The sequence below is a fragment of the Microtus pennsylvanicus genome, chromosome 1 (assembly GCF_037038515.1).
Source record: "Microtus pennsylvanicus isolate mMicPen1 chromosome 1, mMicPen1.hap1, whole genome shotgun sequence".
In the NCBI taxonomy this organism is placed as follows: Eukaryota; Metazoa; Chordata; class Mammalia; order Rodentia; family Cricetidae; genus Microtus; species Microtus pennsylvanicus.
This window is the reverse complement of record NC_134579.1, coordinates 40,406,209-40,425,637: the sequence shown is the minus strand read 5'-3', so window position 1 is coordinate 40,425,637 and position 19,429 is coordinate 40,406,209.

Here is a 19,429-nt window from a genome sequence, read left to right as displayed (position 1 = left end):
CAGCAGCTGCCTTTGATTTGGCGTATTTCGCTTCTCCTGGGAAGAGGTGAACAGAAGTTACTTGTGACGTTATTTTTAGAGCTGTTTTCAGAATGTGACTCTCAGGATGAAGATATCTTCGGCAGCAAGGCAGAGCAGTCCTAAAACAGGTGTGTGGGTCCGCATGACAATGAGGCCAGGACCAATATGACGGGGAGGCAAAACAGGCCACCGTGGGGACTTTCATAACCAGAGAGACCTGGCTCGCAACCTCACTGCTTGTTAGCTGTGAAACAGGTTAGCAAAGTGAGCCAATCTTTCCAGATTCTACCCTATAAATCGGAAATGAAGGCAGTTGTTCGGCAGACCTAAAAGAGCTGAGGAATTTGGAGGAGGTAAAGGCTGTAAGACGGAACCTGTGTGAGCCGCTTCATTGCTGGCCTCCTGATCCAGTCTGGAAGTCCCGTTTCTGCCCTTCCTGCCTTCGTTTCCCATGTTGCTCTGAGGCGCTCCTCGGCTAGAGCCAGGTTTCACTGGGGAAGAAAACCACAGTGGAGATGTGGTAAGGGTGGGACTTCTGAGGAGAGGTGCCTAACGTTTGTGCTTTGCACTCGGGAGGCAGAGGCAGGTGGATCTCTGTGAGTTCAAGGCCAGCTTGGTCTACAAAGTAAGTTCTAGGACAGGCTTCCAAACTAAAGAGAAACCCTGTCTCGAAAAACCAAAGCCAAAATAAAAAAGATTTATTTTTGATTTGTGTGTAGGGTGTGTGTGTGGTGTGTGTGTGTGTGTGTGTGTATGCACATGAATGCAGAAGACCAGAAGAGGTGGAGTTGTGAGTCACCTGACATGGATGCCAGGAAGTAAACTCAGATCCCCTGGAAAAGCAGCTAGTACTCGCTCTTAACCACTGAGCCATCTCTCCAGCCCCACAGCAAGCTAAGCCATTTAGCTACTCCTAACTGCTAAGCCATCTCGCTAGCCCCCATTAGCCACTTTTAACCCAAACTAAGATTTCTATTAGCTCTAAGATATTTCTAAGACCACGTTCATTATAATAAAACATAGATGCCATAAAATTTAGCATTTTCACCATTTTTAGCTGTCAGGTTCAATGGTGGTAAGTAGATTTGCTCTGTTGTGTGCCACTCGCTCTTTAGAAATACTTGCTGGTCCCATCCTCAAATTCCATGTCCATCTAAGAATAAGTCTCCATTCCTTGATCTCCTGCCATCCTAGGACCCAATTCTGAATTCTGTCTCTGAGAATTCTAGTTATCCCTAGACTATAAGTGGAGTCATATAATAATTGAAATTTTCATATGGAGGAACTATAATGATCTGTTCTGTCCCTTTAAGAGACAAGCCCTGTCCACTCCCTCCTCTGTCTGCTGAGGCAGGCAGATCTTCCTCCCTGCTTTCAGCCCGAGTCTCTCTCTTTTCCATCTCTCCCCCAAAGCGGCAGCTTCTGCCTTTTTCCATTCTCCCCACTTTTCCCCTTCTCCCCACTCTGCTCTCTCTCTGTTTCTCTGCTCTTCCCCCTTCTCCCCTTACCCACTCTCCCCTTCCCATCCATAACCCACTAAATAAATATCCAACCTCACTCTGCGTGGGGTGCCCATCTGTCTGTCTCTCCTTGTGGCCTGTTGCAGCCACTCTGGGAACTGCACCATCCCTGCCTGGGACTGGCTGCTCTCAGAACCCGCTGTTCACTGCCTGCCACCACATTGCCCGCTGCTTGCCGCTGCTTAGGGACCTGTAGCATTTCTGCTGCTGCAGCCACTGGAGATCCGCAGCATTTTTACTTAATCTATTACAGGAACATTTTAAAGAAAAAAATATGTTACTGACTGGCTATACTGAGTATTCTGATGTCACACACACACACACACACACACACACACACACACACACGTCACAGCCCTAGTCACAGCTTATACAATTACAAAAACAATTTATCACACTAACCCAAACCCCCACAAAATCTCATACAATTGAACGTGAGAGATGAAGCCCCGCTAAACACAACCTCAATGATGCTTAATAACAGAAATAGCCTTAGTCCTGGTTCTATATTTAATTTGTGTTTGCATTTTAGCTTCACTTGTGTTAATGCAGAGAGTGTTGCATGCGTATGTTATAGGAGGTGTCACGAGTAGCATCCACCCACAGCTGTGTCTGATAGTGCAGAATTATCTGCCGTCTCACTCAACTATAACACGGCTGGCAAGCAGTTATGGGGGAGGGCCAAAGTTAATGAGGTGTTACTAGCAAATAGCATAAAATTATCTTTTCTTGGCGATAAAACTAATGCAGTCACTAATGGTGTTATTGAAGAACTGGGAACATTTAAGCCGAGTCCCCTTGGAATTGGAGGACAGGAAACACCTGAGTTGTGAATGCCCACTGCAATTGCTGCTAATTAATTTCTGCATGTTGGTATTTGCAGAGACAAACCCTGAGCTATAGAATCTGTGCACAAGATTACCAGCTAGGGCCAGCTTCTCTTGAGTTTAGCCTAGCTGAAAAATATTTCTGATTATTGCTATGAAATAAGCACCTCAAAACTTAGTAGCTTGAAGCGATATTTGGCTCATGGATCTAAGGCAGGGGCTGGCCTTGGTGCGGACAGCGCACCTTTGCTCCACTAGACCCTGATTAGGTGGCTCACAGAGCAGGGGCTGGGATCACCTAAGGCAGGTGAATATTTTCTTTAAAGGACCAGATAATAAATTATCCATGTCTTTGTGGGTCTCAGGGTCTATGTTATCATCTCTGTCACACCCTGCAAAGGCAATTATAGACCAAAAAGTGAGCTAGAGAGTTTATTTATTAAAAATAGCCAATAGGCTGGATTTGGGGCACATGTTAAAATGTGCAGCTCTGCAGGGTGGTGGGGGCGCACACCTTTAATCCCAGCACTCAGGCAGGTGATCTCTGTGAGTTCAAGGCCAACCTGGTCTACAGAGTAAATTTCAGGCCACTCAGAGATATAGAGTGAGACCCTCCCTGACTCAAATAAATTAATAGCAATAATCATCTGTAGCCCTGATCTGAAACTCCCTTGCTAACACTTCTGAGCAGGGATGCCGGCTTCTGGCTGGAACTACGGTTGAACCTGTCCATGTGGTTTCTGTGTGGAGCCCCAGTTTCCTTACAACACCAGCTGTGTTCCAAGGTCAAGGGTTCAGAAAGAGCCAGGCAGAGAGAAGTACCATTATTTTTTAAATAACCTTACCTGAAAAGTCAGTAAGTATCACTTATACTGTAACTTCCTCCCTTCCTCCCTCCCTCCCTCCTTCCCTCCCTCCCTCTCTTTCTCTCTTCCTCTCTCCCTCCCTCCCTTCCTCTTTCCTCTCTCTCTATTTTTCTTTCTTTCTTTCTTCCTTTCGTTTGAGACAGGGTCTAACTATGCAGCTCTGGCTGTCCTGGAACTCACTCTGTAGACCAAGCTGGCCTCAAACTCACAGGGATCTGCCTGGCTCTGCCTCCCAAGTGCTGAGATTAAAAGCATGCATCACCACCACCTGGTCAGTGTGGAAGGCTGTATTTTTCATAAATGATCTCAGCAATATTCCTAGAACATTGCCACTGTGTTATCAGAAAGAGATGCCTCCATCTCCCCCCCTCAACCTCAACTTTCTGAAGCCCTCAACAAAGAACGTGGGGGCTTTTGAGATGGTACAGGGGACAAAGATACCTTCCTGGGTCCTACATGGTAGAAGGAGAGAACCAACTTCAGAAAGCTGTCTTCTGGTTTCAGCAAGTATGCACACACACTAGTAATAAATAAACGAACAAAATAAAAAATAAACCAGGTGGTGGTGTATACTGTGGGGGTGAATGAGTTTCCCCAGCTTGTTCTTTCTCCTTCCCTCCCTCCCTCCCTCCCTCCCTCCCTCCCTCCCTCCCTCCCTCCCTCCCTCCCTCCCTCCTTCCCTTCCTCCTTCCCCCCTCCTTCCTTCCTTCCTTCCTTCCTTCCTTCCTTCCTTCCTTCCTTCCTTCCTTCCTTCCTTCCTTTTCTGATACAAGATTTCTTTGTGTAGCCCTAGCTGTCTTGGAATTCACTCTGTAGACCAGGTTGGCCTTAAACTCACAGAGATCCAATCTCCTCTGCTTCCTGAGTGCTGGGATCAAAGGCATCAGCCACCACCCGGCTCTTTTTCTTTTATATCCAAAGTGTTTCAAAATTCTTACTTACACAGCAGTGCAAAGTATTCATCCCATTTCATAAACTCTGGGCTCAGATTCAGGACAGAGGGGCACACAGCATCTTTTTAGCTAGCCCTTTATAAAGCACACAGCATCTTTTTAGCCCTTTGCAAAACCCATTCCTAGAGCAAAAGATCAAAGTTACATCATCAAAGCCTGCCCAGGATGCAAGTCTTCTCCCAGAACTCCCCTGGGAAGCTCAAGGATTTGATTGAGGCCTTTCCTTGCAGGCACCACCAAAAGCCAAGGATTTTTCTGAGCCATTTTCAGTGGCAAGGCAGCTTGTCAGCAGCCTTTCCATAGCAGGCTTGTTACGTGTGATGTGCCTCAGGTTTGTGGAGCATCTTCTAAGAGTCGTTCTTGGGCTTTTGCTCGGTACCCAGTCTGACATGTGACACAAGCTGAAGTTGGTAGGAAAGAAACGGGAGAGCCTTGCCCTCATAGGCCAGTGCTCTTCACTCGGATTATTCAAACCAATAGCTCTCAAGACTGCTGCTTTCTGTGACAAAGTCCCTGTGCGGATCTTTATGTGTGTGAAGTATGTATGTGTGTATACATACCACAGCATACATGTAGTGGTCTGAGAACACATCTGGGGGGAGTTGATTCTTTCCTTCTGTCAAGTGGGTCCCAGAAATCAAATTCAGGTCATCAGCCTTGGTGGCAAAGGACTTTTCCCAGTGAGTCACCTCCACCTATGTATGTGGAGACCTTTGTTGAACATTCTTAGTCATGGAAGACAAATTGGGAAGCAAGAGCATGTCTTCAAGGGTCTTTGAATGCCCATTTGGAGACTGTCTCCCGGCTAGATGAAGGTGCCCTATCGATGTCTCTAGGGGATCATCCAAGCACACAGTAGAACTTCAACATGTGAATGAAGGTGAAGCCACATTGTGCTACCAGCCCCCTTACCTCTCATACCTATGAGTGACCTTTCTTTGGGCTATTGGGTCTTGAGTTTTTCTTGTTGGTCCAGCGACAAATAATGTTTCCAGTGGGGATAGGACTTTGGGTGTCTTTGTTGAAGGGGAATAGTGTTTCTTGAAGGTGGAGAAACTCTTGGTTGAAAGTTCTTTGTTGTTCCTACTTTATTTGGTGACTGAGAGGCAGAGCAGTGGACTCCCCACCTGCCTCTACACCCTGATGAGGGGTCTCAGGCTAAAGATAAATTCCCTCCTTCCTGCTGATCACCCCCTCCCAGAGCCACACCTCCTTTCCGTGACTCATGTGGTTGCTGTAGAGATAATTCATAGGTCAGAAGCAGTGGGCCATTGATTTGAGAGGAGGAGAGCAATGACTCTTCAGAAACAAGTCTCCTCTCATCATGCAAATACCCCTAATTAAGAAATCCCGAGTCAGACTCTGTGTCATGGAAACATAATTTCCTTTGACTCAGAGAGTTCCAGGAACTGCTACAGGCTATGAGCCTTTTATAGCTTCCTGGGTTAAACGGTTCCGTTTGCCTTTCGTTTTCTTGGATAGATGTGAATTCAGCCTAACGTTTATGAAGCCTCTCCCAAGTGTCATGAATGGCCCTAGTGATTCATTCTTGATAGGAAAGACGTGTGAAGAGGTGTGGGGAAAAGATGGATGTTTACAGTTCAAGGAGACAGGTCTTTCCCTTGCAGTCCTCAGAAGAATCTGCTATGGAATAATCCTTCTGTACACTGTGAAAATGTATTGCTCTCATTGTTATTAAAACACTGAATGGTTGATAGCTAGGCAGGATTTCAGGGCAGAGAGCATGCTGGGAAATAGAAGGGCACACATGGAGAGGAAACTGGAGGTGCAAGATGAAAAAGAGGTAATGCCACCTGGCAAAATGTAGATTAATAGAAATGGAATAATTTGTGTTACAAGAGCCAGATGGTAATAAGCCTGAGCTATCAGCTGAGCATTTATAATTAATATTAAGTCTCTATGGTTATTTGGGAATTGGTTGGTGGGACAGAAAAGTGTACCTACAAGAATACAAGTTATTTCTAACCATTTAGAACCCTGAGAAAATAAATTTTGCTAGGTTAATCCACCTAGTCTGTGATATTTTGTTGTAATAGCTATAGTAAACTAATAGGACATTTAGTGCCTCTTTGCAGGTGGGGTTTTTCACTGGGACTGCCAGCTCCCTAATGTTGGAGGAGGACTGCTTATTTGTTCCCGGCCACCCGGCTAGCTTAAACCAGAAATAATTACACAGACACTGTATTAATTAAATCACTGCTTGGCCCATTAGCTCTAACTTCTTATTGGCTAACTCTTGCATCTTAATTTAACCCATTTCTATTAATCTGTGCATCACCATGAAGTCATGGCCTACCAGCAAAGTTTCAGCATGTCTATCTCCAGAGGTGGATCTGTGTTATCTCTCTGCCTTCCTTCTCTCAGCATTCAGTCCAGTTATCTAAGTTCTGCCCTATCATCAGGCCAAGGCAGTTTCTTTATTCATTAACCAATAAGAGCAACACATAGACAGAAAGACCTCCCACACCACCCCAATAACCAAATATAGACTTATTATTAATTATAAATGCAAGACCGGTAGCTTAGGCTTGTTACTAATTAGCTCTTCACATCTTAAATTAACCCATGTTTCTTAACTACTTTCTACCACATGGCAGTACCTTTTTTCAACACAGCATGTTCATCTCCTGTCTCCCCTGCATCTGGATGACAACTCCTCCTTCTTCCTTCCTAGTGTTATCTCAGTCTGGCTTTCCTGCCTAACCTCTTCCTGCCTAGCTATTGGCCAGTTGGCTCTTTATTAATCCAATGAAAGCAGTACATATTTGAAGTAGGAGGGACTTCTATCTATCTGTTGTTTCATTGGTTAATTAATAAATAAAACTGCTTGGTCTGATAGGTCAGAACATAAGTAGGTGGGGAAGACAGAACAGAATGCTGGGAGGAAGAAGGCAGTGAGGCAGACATGATGAAGCTCTGGCCCAAGATGGACGTAGGTTAGAATCTTCCTAGTAAGCACCACCTCATGGTGCTACACACATTAATAGAAATGGGTTAATCAAGATATGAGAGTTAGCCAAGAAGAGGATAGATATAATGGGCCAGGCAGTGTTTAAATGAATACAATTTGTATGTTATTATTTTGGGGAATAAGCTAGCCAGGCGGCCAGGAGCCAGGCAGTAGGAACACAGCCCGCTGTTCCTTCAACACATATTCACAGTGTATAAAAGGATTATTCCACAATATTTTCCCCATTTTGTCTAATTAAAAGATAAGGTTTTAACTTTAACATAGTAAAACTATATATAACAAAACAATTATCAAGTTACAATATCCAGTCTATTTAACAAATTTAACAAAATTTGAGAAAATACTCTATTATCTCTCTTATCTTTGTGAGTCTAAAGTTTGAATTTAATTTTTATCATAACTAAGGAAAACTATAAATTTAACTATTTAGTCTTTAATTCCATCAAAGACCCCAGAAGGAAGTAATATTAGTTAATAACAGGAACATCTGGCTACCTGAATAGTTCCTTTGTGATTTTGGGGCATCTATGTTTGATATATAGCCTAGGATATCTGACAGACATTTCTGAGAAGTAGAGAATTTTGAAGAACTGTCCTACCTTGTCTTGGTAATATTTGGCAGTCACTTTTTTTTTTTTGCATTCTGCTAGTCCAGTTGGATAGCACACTGCCAGCAGTCAAAGCAAGGGCATTTTTTGCCTGACTAGCTTTTGCCATAAAGAGAGCAAATTTCATACAGATGTTCTACAATGACCATCATCTTCTTTTGAAGTAAATTGGTGCTGCCAGGAGCAGATACGTCTCATGAAAAGCCTCAAGTTAGTGAACATTTTAAATGCCATATTTTGTAAGTCTTTGAAGTGTTTGAAGACCATCTATCTATCTAAATGTGGGAGACTTACTGCTCCCTGGATCAGTTTTTCCCACCCTGTTGCACTTGGCTTCTGCTGTCTTGATCTGTCCAGTACTAACTCTATAAGGAGTTATTGCTCCATTATTCCTGTGTTCTGAACATTCTGACTTTTCTGCATGTTGCAGTTAGGGGCTTTCCTCCTGGCCATTAGACCATGGTTAGGTTGCCTAGTAAGTTGCCTAGTTACTCATATATACATAAAGAACTTTCTCATTTCTTACCCTGTATTTACCTTGCTTATTCCCTTGAATAAATGAGACTTGATCAGAATCCTGTCTTGTCTCCATCTCTTGTGTCTCTTGTCCCTTTCAATTCTCCTCCTCTAGGGTCTCTGTTGACTTACCTGTAGGTCAGGGCAAAGTGGCACCCAATGTAGGACTCAGACCCATGACCCTGATATTAAGAGTCTCATGTTTTACCAACTGAGATATCTGGGCACAACAGGATGGGCAAAACTGATCCAGGGAGCAGTAAGTCTCCCACATCTAAATATATCTGTTTAGCTTTTAAAACATACTTAACATGACTACATGTTTGACTACCATAGATGACTATTAACCTCCATTTCTTAATTATACGTTATAGTCTTAAATGAGCTTCATTAACACAGTTCCTCAAACAAGAGTAGAAACATACATACAGTATAACAAAAATAACTTTAAATTTGTATCAATAAACCAAAATCCATACCAATGTAAAATATTTAAGACTAATACTTGTTATTTTGGATTAAAGTAGATTCAATAATATACTTTTTATCTCATCATTTCTATATAAATGCCTATTTGTACACAGCCTAGTGGGGGAAAATCCTGGGTGGACATAACTTGAGTTTCATTTGTGTGGCTTTCATTTAGTAGAAATTCAATACATTTATTCATTTATCTGCTCACCTACTCTCCACCTCTTTAACTGCTTTATTATTATTGTATATTGTACTTGTCACTCTCGGAAATAAGGTTTATCTTTTGTTTACTCCTTCACTGTTACTCTATTAGCTTCATGATAGATGTGAAGGAAGTAATTATCCAATAAGAATTTAACCTTCCTTGTTTATCCCCCTCCCTAGTCAGTGTTTTTAACAACTGTATATCGTGTGCACGGCATCCCACACTTGGTTATGCCACAGCAGAAAAAGGTACAAGGAATGACTGAGGCACAATTCTCTCACTGTATCATACACTTGAAACAGTCAGTTCAGAAAGCCAGACATGCTGGCCCACACACTGGAATTCTAGTACTTGGGAAGTGCAGACAGGAGGATCAGGAGTGAAAAATCATATTTGTCTATACAACAAGGTTGAGGCCAGCCTTGGCTGCATAAGACCCAAACCCAAACAAACAGCCATAAACAAAACAAATAAAACTAAAAGATGGGCTGATATAGTTTTCCCCCCTCTTTATTCTTTGGGGGGCCTGCCAGCCACCAGCTCCTAAATAATTGCATAGAGACATCATTCTTATGAATGCCCTGCCTTAGCTTGGCTTATTTCTAGCCAGATTTTCTTACCTTACCCTGTCTACCTTTTGCCTCTTGGTTTTTACCTTTTTCTATTTTTGTATATATTTTCTTTCTTTCTTTTCCTTTGCCTGGCTATGTGGCTGGGTGGCGAGCCCCCAGCATCCTCTCTACTTCTTTTTTGCTTGCTCCTTGATCTTCTTTTTCTCCTCCTATTTATTCTCTCTGTCTGGCAGCTCCATCTATCCCTCTCCTGCCTAGCTGTTGACTGTTCCGCTCTTTTTTAGACACGCAAAGTCACACAGCTTCATAGAGTTAAACAAAAGCAACAAAAAAGGAATGCAACACATCTTTGCATCATTAAACATATGTTCCACAGCACCAACAAATGTAATGTATTTTCAGCTAATACTCCACAACAGGCTGGAGCAGTTATCAGCACTTGCTATAACCCAAGTTTGGTTCCCAGCACCCATTTCAGATGCCTCACAGCTGTCTAAGTCCAGCTCCAGGAGATTTGATGGCCTCTCGTACATTCTGCAGGTACCAGCAAACACAGGTACACACACACACACACATACGTATACATACATAAATAATAATAAAAATTAAAAACTAAATTTATCATAGCTCATAGTTTTGGAGGTTCTGGTTTGTACTTGATTGGTTCCTCCGCTTCTTGGCACTTGGTGGGAGTGTCATATGGTAATGGTGGGGATCACAAAACCTATTGCCACATGGTCAAGAAACAAAGGAAAGAAGCCGGGCGATAGTGGGCACGCCTTTAATCCCAGCACTTGGGAGGCAGAGGCAGGCGGATCTCTGTGAGTTCGAGACCAGCCTGGTCTACAGAGCTAGTTCCAGGACAGGCTCCAAAGCCACAGAGAAACCCTGTCTTGAAAAACCAAAAAAAAAAAAAAAAGAAAGAAAGAAAAAGAAACAAAGGAAAGAAAGTGCAAGATGCAAGAGGAAGTGACAAGAGTCCCACTGTTGCTTTCAATGACACGTCTCCAAGGCCTCACTTCCTACTGACTTTACTTCCTAAAGGTACTGCTGGTTTCCAGTATTGCCATGCAGTTCTAGCAAGCTGCAGTCTACCTACAAGGTATCTGGTGAGTACTTCCTGGTCATCACTTGGCTGAGGATGAGCCAAGATGCGAGATGAGCTCATGGAGAGAGATGGATGTACATTTGAGATGCAGGAAGGCACTAGGCCATGGGGATGTGTCTGCATCACCCATTGCCTTCCCCACTACTTAGAAGCTATGCCAAGACAAGAATAGGATGGCCTCAAGCCAGGATTTGGCAAAGCCTAGAGCTGGAGATGACAGGCAGAACCCCAGAGATCAGAGCCAAGACCCAGAGGATCTCATTAACACTGCCTTGAAAACTTGAAGTGTATGATGTCAGGACTTAGGGTGTCCCAGGAACTACAATTGTGACTAGGAGGACAAAATCCTGTTAGTGCATGATAGGCCACATTAGCTTCTGCTTGGATTCAGGCCATGATGGTCAAGATCCGCAGCTCCAGGTAATAACACACTCATAAGTGTACTCTACTGGTATGAGCACTCTTTCCTCAGGGTAAAGGTGCCTGCTTGTGACATCACAGAACGCACCAATGGACCTGTGTCTTGGTTTTAGTTTTTACTATATCACATAACAGGAACACCTCGGGATTAACCTTGTTATCCATTCCCCTGCCCACAGCTTTTTTTTTTTAATTTTCAGTTTCCTGTAGCTGATCATAGATAGAAACCCATCTGGCAGGTGCTTAGTTGTTGTTTGAGGCTGTTTTAAGAAACTGGGTCCAGGATTTTCAGGACTGCTGTGGCTTACATGTGTCCCCTTCAAAACTGGGGTAACGCCAGCATGACAATAGAAGAGGTGATTAGCCGTGAGGGCTCCCCTCTTAGAAGCACCATTAAAACTTGCATCAAAGAGACTCACGTCAGGCCTGATGGCTACTTTCATAATTCTATATTATAATTTATAATATAAGGCATAATCCCAACACTTGGGAGGCAGGGGAATTGCTGTGTGTCAAGGTTATCCTTAGATACATAGGATGTTTGAGTCCAGGCTGAGGAACAGAGACCCAGTGAGAAGAGCATGTCAAAAAAAAAAAAAAAAAAAGATAAGGTGGGAGGAAGGGGAGGAAGAAGAGGAGAGGAGGAAGAGGAGAAAATTAAAACCAAATCCTCAGAAAGGAAGCTAGAGAGAGAGTGAGGTGCTTAAGAATGATCGCTACTTTTCCAGAGGACCCCCGTTTGGCTCCCAAGCATCACACGGGGCAGCTCACAGCAGCCTGTAACTCAGCCATCCTAAAAGCCCTCTTCTGGCCTCTGTGGCCACCTGCACTCACCTTTACACACTCACATAGGTGTAGATAATTACATGTAATCTTAAAAACCAGACTTTCATGGCTGTTTGGCTTCCTTGCCCTGCAGCCATCTTGGAACCAGCATTCCCTTCATACAGAAACTACATCTCTCGCCAAGCTGTTTACCATGCTGGCACTTTTGAGTTCTGCTTCCCCAGCATCCAGGAACCATGAGAAATATATTTCGTAAGCTCCAGTATAGTAGCTGGTACACAGTAACTTTCAGCAAGTGTATGTTCCTCTCCTTCCCAAGGAGACAGCCAAGATTCTCTGAAATGCCAAACTTCAGATACGGTTTGAGAGGGGAAAAAAAATGCCACCGAATTCCTTTTTATCTGCTTGGGATACTCTTACTATAGACAGGTGGTAGTAGTAGTTGGTCCATCTGCAGAATAAACCTTGAAATTTGATCGAGATGGACTGGGCATCCAGCATTGGGAAAGACACTATGGAGATGCAGTGAGAAGTTAGTATTTGCCATCGATCCTCTGATAACATTTGAAGAGGCAAGGCATAAGCGTCTGAAAAGTTAACAGTGAAGGATTTATTAATAGTCCAAGATCAACAATAGAGCTGCTTTTGGGGGCCTATCAGGAGTGTAAGATTTATTACCTAATAAATCAGGCCAGCTGGCACTGGGAGGAAGGGAAGCCACTTCAGGCTCGGTACAACAAAGGAGAGCGGCAAAAGCCCTCTGTCAGGTGGGAGATGCTAGGCAAATAGCAAACCCGTTTGACAAGAGCAAGGAGACTTTTAGTAAACCGAGATTTCTGGGGCTCAACCTGGCGCGCCTAAGACCCCCGGTCAATGAGACTTTGTCCTACAGGAAATGGGGAGCAAAGAGGCTTCTCAGCCCGGTAGAGGTGTGAGCTGGCAAAGAATCTCAGCTAATGAGCTGAGGTGCACATTGCATCTTTTTTTGTTTCGAGACAAGGTTTCTGTGTAGCCCTGGCCGCCCTGGAACTCGCTCTGTAGACCAGGCTGGCTTCAAACTCAAGAGTTCCGCCAACTTCTGCCTCTCGGAGAGCTGGAATTAAAGGCGTGCGCCACCCTGGGCTCCACCGTCAGATCTTATGGGTCCCTTACTCACATAGTTTTGTGCTAATACTCTAGGAGGGCAGGAACCAACTTGAAGAGTCTTGTTTGCTTTCAGTATAACCTGTGCTCAGAATTGAACTTCCTCAAGGGACTGGAGTGACCAGGCAGGTAACTTCAGAAAGCAGTCTTCCTGCCTCAGGGACTGCTCAATGACTCAGCACGGAGGATTTTGCAAGAGACAGACAGAACCAGCCCAGCCAGCCTTTCCTCGGGACACCTCAGGCGTGGCCCCTGCCCTGCTCTGTTGAAATTCCACTCTGTTCCAGAAGCATACTTGTAGCATGTGCTCTACAAGCAGCGCTGGGGGAGTCCAAGAATTATTTAGGAATCTCCAGTGAGACTTCAGAGCACACTCGGGCTCTGCCTCTAACGGGTCATATGGCTTTCCCTTACTTAACCTCTCCCGGGGAAAGTTTCTTCATCCCTGAGATACCTGCTTTGTGATGGTAGTAAGCATTAAGGAGACAAGGATGAAACGGCACGTAGTAGCTACCCTGTAGCATGTGCGTTAATAAACCTATTTCTATGGCAACGTATAATGCTGCTTCTACAAAGGAAAATGCTCATGGGTCTTGACTGCCCTTAACAATCACATGTCTGTTTTTCGTACGTCTTTTCCTTTGGACTCACCTTGGTATCTATTCTCCCCATGGAAAGAACCTGGACTGAAAAACCTCCAAAGTGGGCTGAACCAGAGGGCCATGTTTGCACTTCTATGACTGTTCCCACAGGAGCACGGCCAAAGACAATGAGGGAACTTCGGTGTAAGGCAAGGGGAAGAGGGTTTGTGTATATGAACGAGTGCTTTCCAAACACTTTGCTGAGACGTTATCTGCCTTTCTGTTCCTTCCTTTTCCTTTTTCAGAAAAGGCTGTGTTCTGCCTGGCGCTCACGGAGCGGCAGGTGCGCTAAGGGTTGTTGGTTGGAGGCAGTGGGCCAACAGCGCACTGTGTGAAGTCTGCTGCTGTTGGTCCTGTAATGGGAGAGCCTTTCAAAGACCCTTGCCTCTTCATTAACAGCCGTGTTTACTGAACAAAATCGGCCTGGTAAAGAAGCCCCAGAAGCCAGTCTGTGGATGAAAAAGGAAATGAAGTTTATTCCAAACTGCCAAGGCTGTATCTCAGGAAAGCAGAGAAAAGCTGGGGGTGGGACATATAGCTCCAAGATCATGGATTATATGGGAATAGGTACCTGGGAGGAAGGGAACCTGTGAACTGGGCAGGGGCTTGTGACTAGGTACTGGGGAGCCCAAAGGCACCACAGTCATATAGAAGAGCCCAGTGTCCCTTTTGGCAGAGATAGGAGAATGATTCCTTTTAGCAAGCAGGAACTTTCTTCAAGCCCTTGATGGAATACTGGCTTCCGTCTAAATGCTGGATTTAAGCAGGCATGGTGGCATGCTCACGCCTTGAATTCCAGCACTGGGGAGGCAGAGGCAGGAGGATCTCTGTGAGTTTGAGGTCAACCTGGTCTACAAAGTGAGTTCCAGGACAAAGATACACAGAGAAACCCTGTCTCAAAAAACTAAATGCTGGACCTTGGGAAAGAAATCCCTTGGGGCACCTGACATTTATAATGGTTGCCTTGTCAGGCAGGGTTGGCACCATTTTTCATGTTAGCTAATAGGGCCTTCTTAAAGACCTGATCAGGTAGGCGTTACTATTCCAGTTTATATTTGGGGAAACTGAGACACGAAGACGTTGCACATCTTGGTGAAAGCCTCATTAATTAATAGAAAAGAAATGCCATTTAAAATGTCATCTCTGTTTTCTTTTTCTTTCTTTTAGTATTTTTTAATATTTTACTTTATTGTTTGTTGTTTTTATGTACATTGTTATGAGGGTGTCAGATCCCCTGGAACTAGAGTTACTGACAGTTATGAGCTGTCATGTGGGGGGCTGGGAAATGAATCTGGGTCCTCTAGAAGAGCAGTTAGTGATTTAAACCTCTGAGCCATCTCTCCATCCCCGTTTTTCTTTCTTTCTTTTTAACATAGCAACTTTTAGAAGCATTTGTTGAGTGTAGAAAAATTTATGGGTTCCATAAATTGTCCTCTTTAACTTGTTTTTACTATTTGTTTGTGTTTGTATCTGTGTATCGTGTGTGTGTTTGTGCATGTGTCTGGGCTTTTGTGTGTGTGCCTGCCACAGCCCTTGTGTGGGGGTCAGAGGAGAAAGCCTGAGTCAGTTGCTTCTCTTTCTCCTTCTTTCATGTAGACTTTAAGGACTGAACTCAGGTCACAGGCTTGGCCACAGTGTCTTTTCCTATTGAGCCATCTGATGAGCACAGTTGCCTTCTTTTGATAAAGGGCGTGGTCAGATACCACTAAGGATAAGGCTGAGGCAAGTCAGCAACACTGTGTCCTTTATATGTGCGTGGGCCCCTGAGTCCTGTCTCCCAGGTGACTTCCTAGAGTCTCCTTGCTGTTGTCACTCTTCCGTGTCACCTCCTTCCCTCGATTCGTTTCTTTGGACAAATATTTGCAGAGCGGCGACGCTGTGGAAGAAACGGTGGCTGGGCTTGGGAGCCACCAAGACCACTCTGACAAGCTCCAGCCTTGTGACGCTCACAGCCTGGAGGGGGAAATGGAGAAATAAACAGATGAGCACATTCTGGGCTAACGAAAGGACAGAGCGAGGGCATCTCAGCCTTGTTTCCCGACAATCTGCCTCCTGCCATTGCTGCTGGGAGCAGAAACCGGCAGACTTGTTTAGAGGAGGGGCGATTGCCAGGAGCTGTCTACCGAGCAAGCCAAGCCCAGGGTCTCCATTCTTTGCTCTTTTCCTCCTTCGCTGGGTCTCCCTCTCGCCTCTCTCTGTTCTTTGGATGTCTCTTCTTTCTCTTTCTTTTCCCCTGGTTCTCTACAAGCCTTCACAGGGCCTTCCCCAAGCACTCATCCTCCGAGCTTCATGCCTCAGGATATCCTGACCCAGATTCGGGAAACTGACATTAGGTACAATGGCGTTATTTCCTGTCTCTCCACTGCTTCAGTAGTGAGCTGGACGTGTCTCAGGGTACTTCCCTCTTCAAACACTTGTCTGAGGGGGAGGCTGAGATCAGGGGAAACCCAGAGAGAGATCAGAGTAGGTGCCCGAGGCTAGGGAAAGCAGGCCTGTGGGCAAGGGAGTGCTGTATGGAACAACTCCGTCCAGATGCCCATGTCTTCCTCAGGTCAACAATGTCCTGAAAACAGTGTCTGGTGCCAGGAAACGAGTCTGAATCTCCAAGGGAAGAGTTTGATCGAAGCAGCTTTCTTGTTTCTTTCCCAGTAACCCCATTATCCTCTCCCACCCTTCCCTAAGAGACTTAAAGCTCCGTGGTTTTCAGAATCCAGTTACTTCTGGGTCTGAGAGTGATGTTATTACATGCTCTTAATGCATGGGGAGACAGCAGAGCCGGGTGGCTGCCTCCCTTTCAGGCTCTGCCCTTGGCTCAGAACAAGGTCTACCTTCTGTCTTTGTTACCTTGCTTCCCTCCCCACTCCCCCCCCCCCCCGTCTGCCCCCTCACAAAGCTGCCCCTCAGCCGTTTCTTGGCTTCTCCCCTGGATAAAGCTCTCTGAATGCTACTGTCAGTTTGGGAAGATGTGCTCAGTGCTTTTGGGGAACTTGCAATCCATGGAGGAAAGCACCTGTCAATGGGGCTTTGTGCCACTTCGAAAGCAACACGGTTCTTTTAAGAATCATGCAGCGGAGAAGGCTCAGTGGTTAAGAGTCCTCACAAGGAACTAGAGTTAAATTCTCAGCACCCACCTCATGGCCCACAACTGTCTGTAACTCCAGTTCCAGGGGGGGTCTGACGCCCTCTTCTGGCCTCCATGGACCCTGCATTTATGCAGTACATAAACACACAAGCAGGCAAAACACTCCACACATAAACAATTTTTCAAAAAGGTTTTTTAAGTTCTAAAAAGCCATGCCTCCTACATGGGATGACTCTCTTTCTCCTCCTTGAACTCAGAGGAGTGCAGGTTGATCCTTTAAGGAAAGGGGAGGCTTGGGACAATGCAGGAGGTAAGGGTAGATCTTTGCTGTGAAGACAGACACAGATTTTCAATGAGCAGAAAACATATGTGGGGGCAGAGTTGGGCCTGGCACTCTGCCTGGCCTTAGGACCAACAGTCACATGGTGAGATGACGTCAGCAGGGTGACGTCGACTTCTAAAGGATTCCTCTGCCCAGTTCGCTGCCACTTCTTCAAGAAAGTAGCCAAGAACTTGCCAAGCGCACCGCAGCACACACATCCCTCTGTGGACACCATCACCGATGGGATGCTCATGGGGAGAAACTTCCGAGAATCTGTGGGTGAGGAGAAGGGGCTGTGGTACACAGGGTGAATGGCGGGTTGGGGGCAGGATTTTTGAATAGGCTGCCATAGTGCTTTGCATATAATATTTGAGCCAAACTATATAAATAGGGAACATTTAGTGTTGACATTTTACCTTTTCAGTCAGGTCCAGGATAGTTTACAAAGTCATCCACAAGATGCTTAATTGAGGCCTCTGTAACCAAGGCCAAAACACGCACCAAGAAACATCCTTCCCCTTCAAGCAGAGGACCAGTCAGTTCCATCTGGGCATGCTCAGGAAAAGCCAGAGAAAGAATACGTTTCACCTAAACCCTGAAAGGCAAAGTATTTGCACAGTGCATAGAGTGGGTGGGTGGGGAGATGTCAGAAATGAATGGGGCTGTGGGAGGACTTGTGGGGTTGGGGGTCTAGAAGCAGAACCACAGGTATTTGACTGTGAATCCTCAGGTCCAACATAAATAAGAGAAGGCTGCCAGGGGTAGCATACTGGGGGGAGGGGAGCTAAGGGGAAGCTCATCCAGAGACTCCACCACTTGGGAGGAGTCTCTAGGGGTCTTCACTGTGTCCTCTGCCAGCTCAAGGGGATGTTTTTGGGATAAGGACCTGTGCAGAGAGATCATCAGAGAGTCTGTTACAAATGGAACTTTGTAAAAAGTTGCTCACGGAACTGTCACAGCCCAAGGGCGGTTCTGTATCTTCCCCTTTCAGCAGCTTAGTCTTCCCCAGGCTCCTCCCCAGGGCAAGACTACAGCTTTAGAAGAGACTTACTTGAGGGTCATTTCCCTTTTATTAAGGTATGCTTGGTGATCATTCAAACAACACACACGGGAACTACAGCCCCTATGCAGAATAAATTATGAACAGTAGACGGCAGAATCTGCTGTCCGGCCAGCAGGGCTCCCATGGCTAAGCACCTGGAGGCTCACGAGGTGTCAGCAGACCCTGAAAAAATGTTTTATGTTAAATGCACCCCTCCTCCCAAACCCAAACTCCTTCACAAAGCCCACACACAGCCCAGATGCAGGATGGCAGCCAGGGCAGGAGATGACGGGTTAAACAACAATTGAAGTGGACCCGCTTGCCTTCCCTGCAGCTTTAGTGGCGGGTGGGTTTCCGGATCTCACTCCTTATCAACTCCGTGCCTCCCCTGGAACTGCAGGTGCCCCAGCAGTGGAAAGAGGGGGTGAAGAACTTGGCTTTGTCCTCTGAGACTGCAGGCTGGGCACATCTTCGAAGTTCACTCTGCTCATGTTTAGGTCTCTCCTCAGTCTCGCCAGCCACTTGCAGAAGAATGACTAGAGAGATGCGTCCCTGGGGAAAGCCATCAGCAGTGCAGGCAAACCGGCAGAGGCCAGTCACTTTCCAGCACTGTGGTGCTGGGGAGACATTGCCTTTCCCCAGTCCCACGGTCCCTAGCTGAAGAAATAAGGGCATCTATCTATTTTAAAGGGGTGTCGCGAGGAACTACTAGAATTTGCTATTGCCAAGTCCCAAGCGAAATGTTCACAACCTTTTGTCTTTCTTGCCTTCTTTCCTTTCCTTCCTTCCTTCCTTCCTTCCTTCCTTCCTTTTTTTTTTGTATTTTTAGTTTTAGACAGGGTCTCTCTACATAGCCCTGGTTGTCTTAGAACTCATTCTGTAGACCAGGCTGGCCTCAGATTCACAGAGATCCACCTGCCTCTGCCTCTGCCTCTGCCTCCTGAGTGCTGGGATTAAACGCTACTCCTGGCCCTTCATTTCTTCTTTTCTATCCCCATTTTGAGTAATAAGTCTTCCAGCACAGACTGCTGCTATGTATTCGCATAGAACACAGTGTCACTAGGAAGCAGCAAGAGACGGGTACTATTGAGCCCATCGAGAAGACTATGGGCACATGTTAGGAAACTATTGGGGATCATGGTGAGTGAGGCACCACCATAGTGGCTGGACAGGAAGAAGCAGGGTAGGAAGTACTGAACTGACTTGAACCAGAAGCTGGAACCCTGAATCAGTGATGCTTACGGCCTTCAGCAGCAAGCAAGTCACCCTTCCTACGGGTTGGACAGATGACAGTGTAGGCTTATCTACCCGGCAGGTCTGGTCACTGAAAG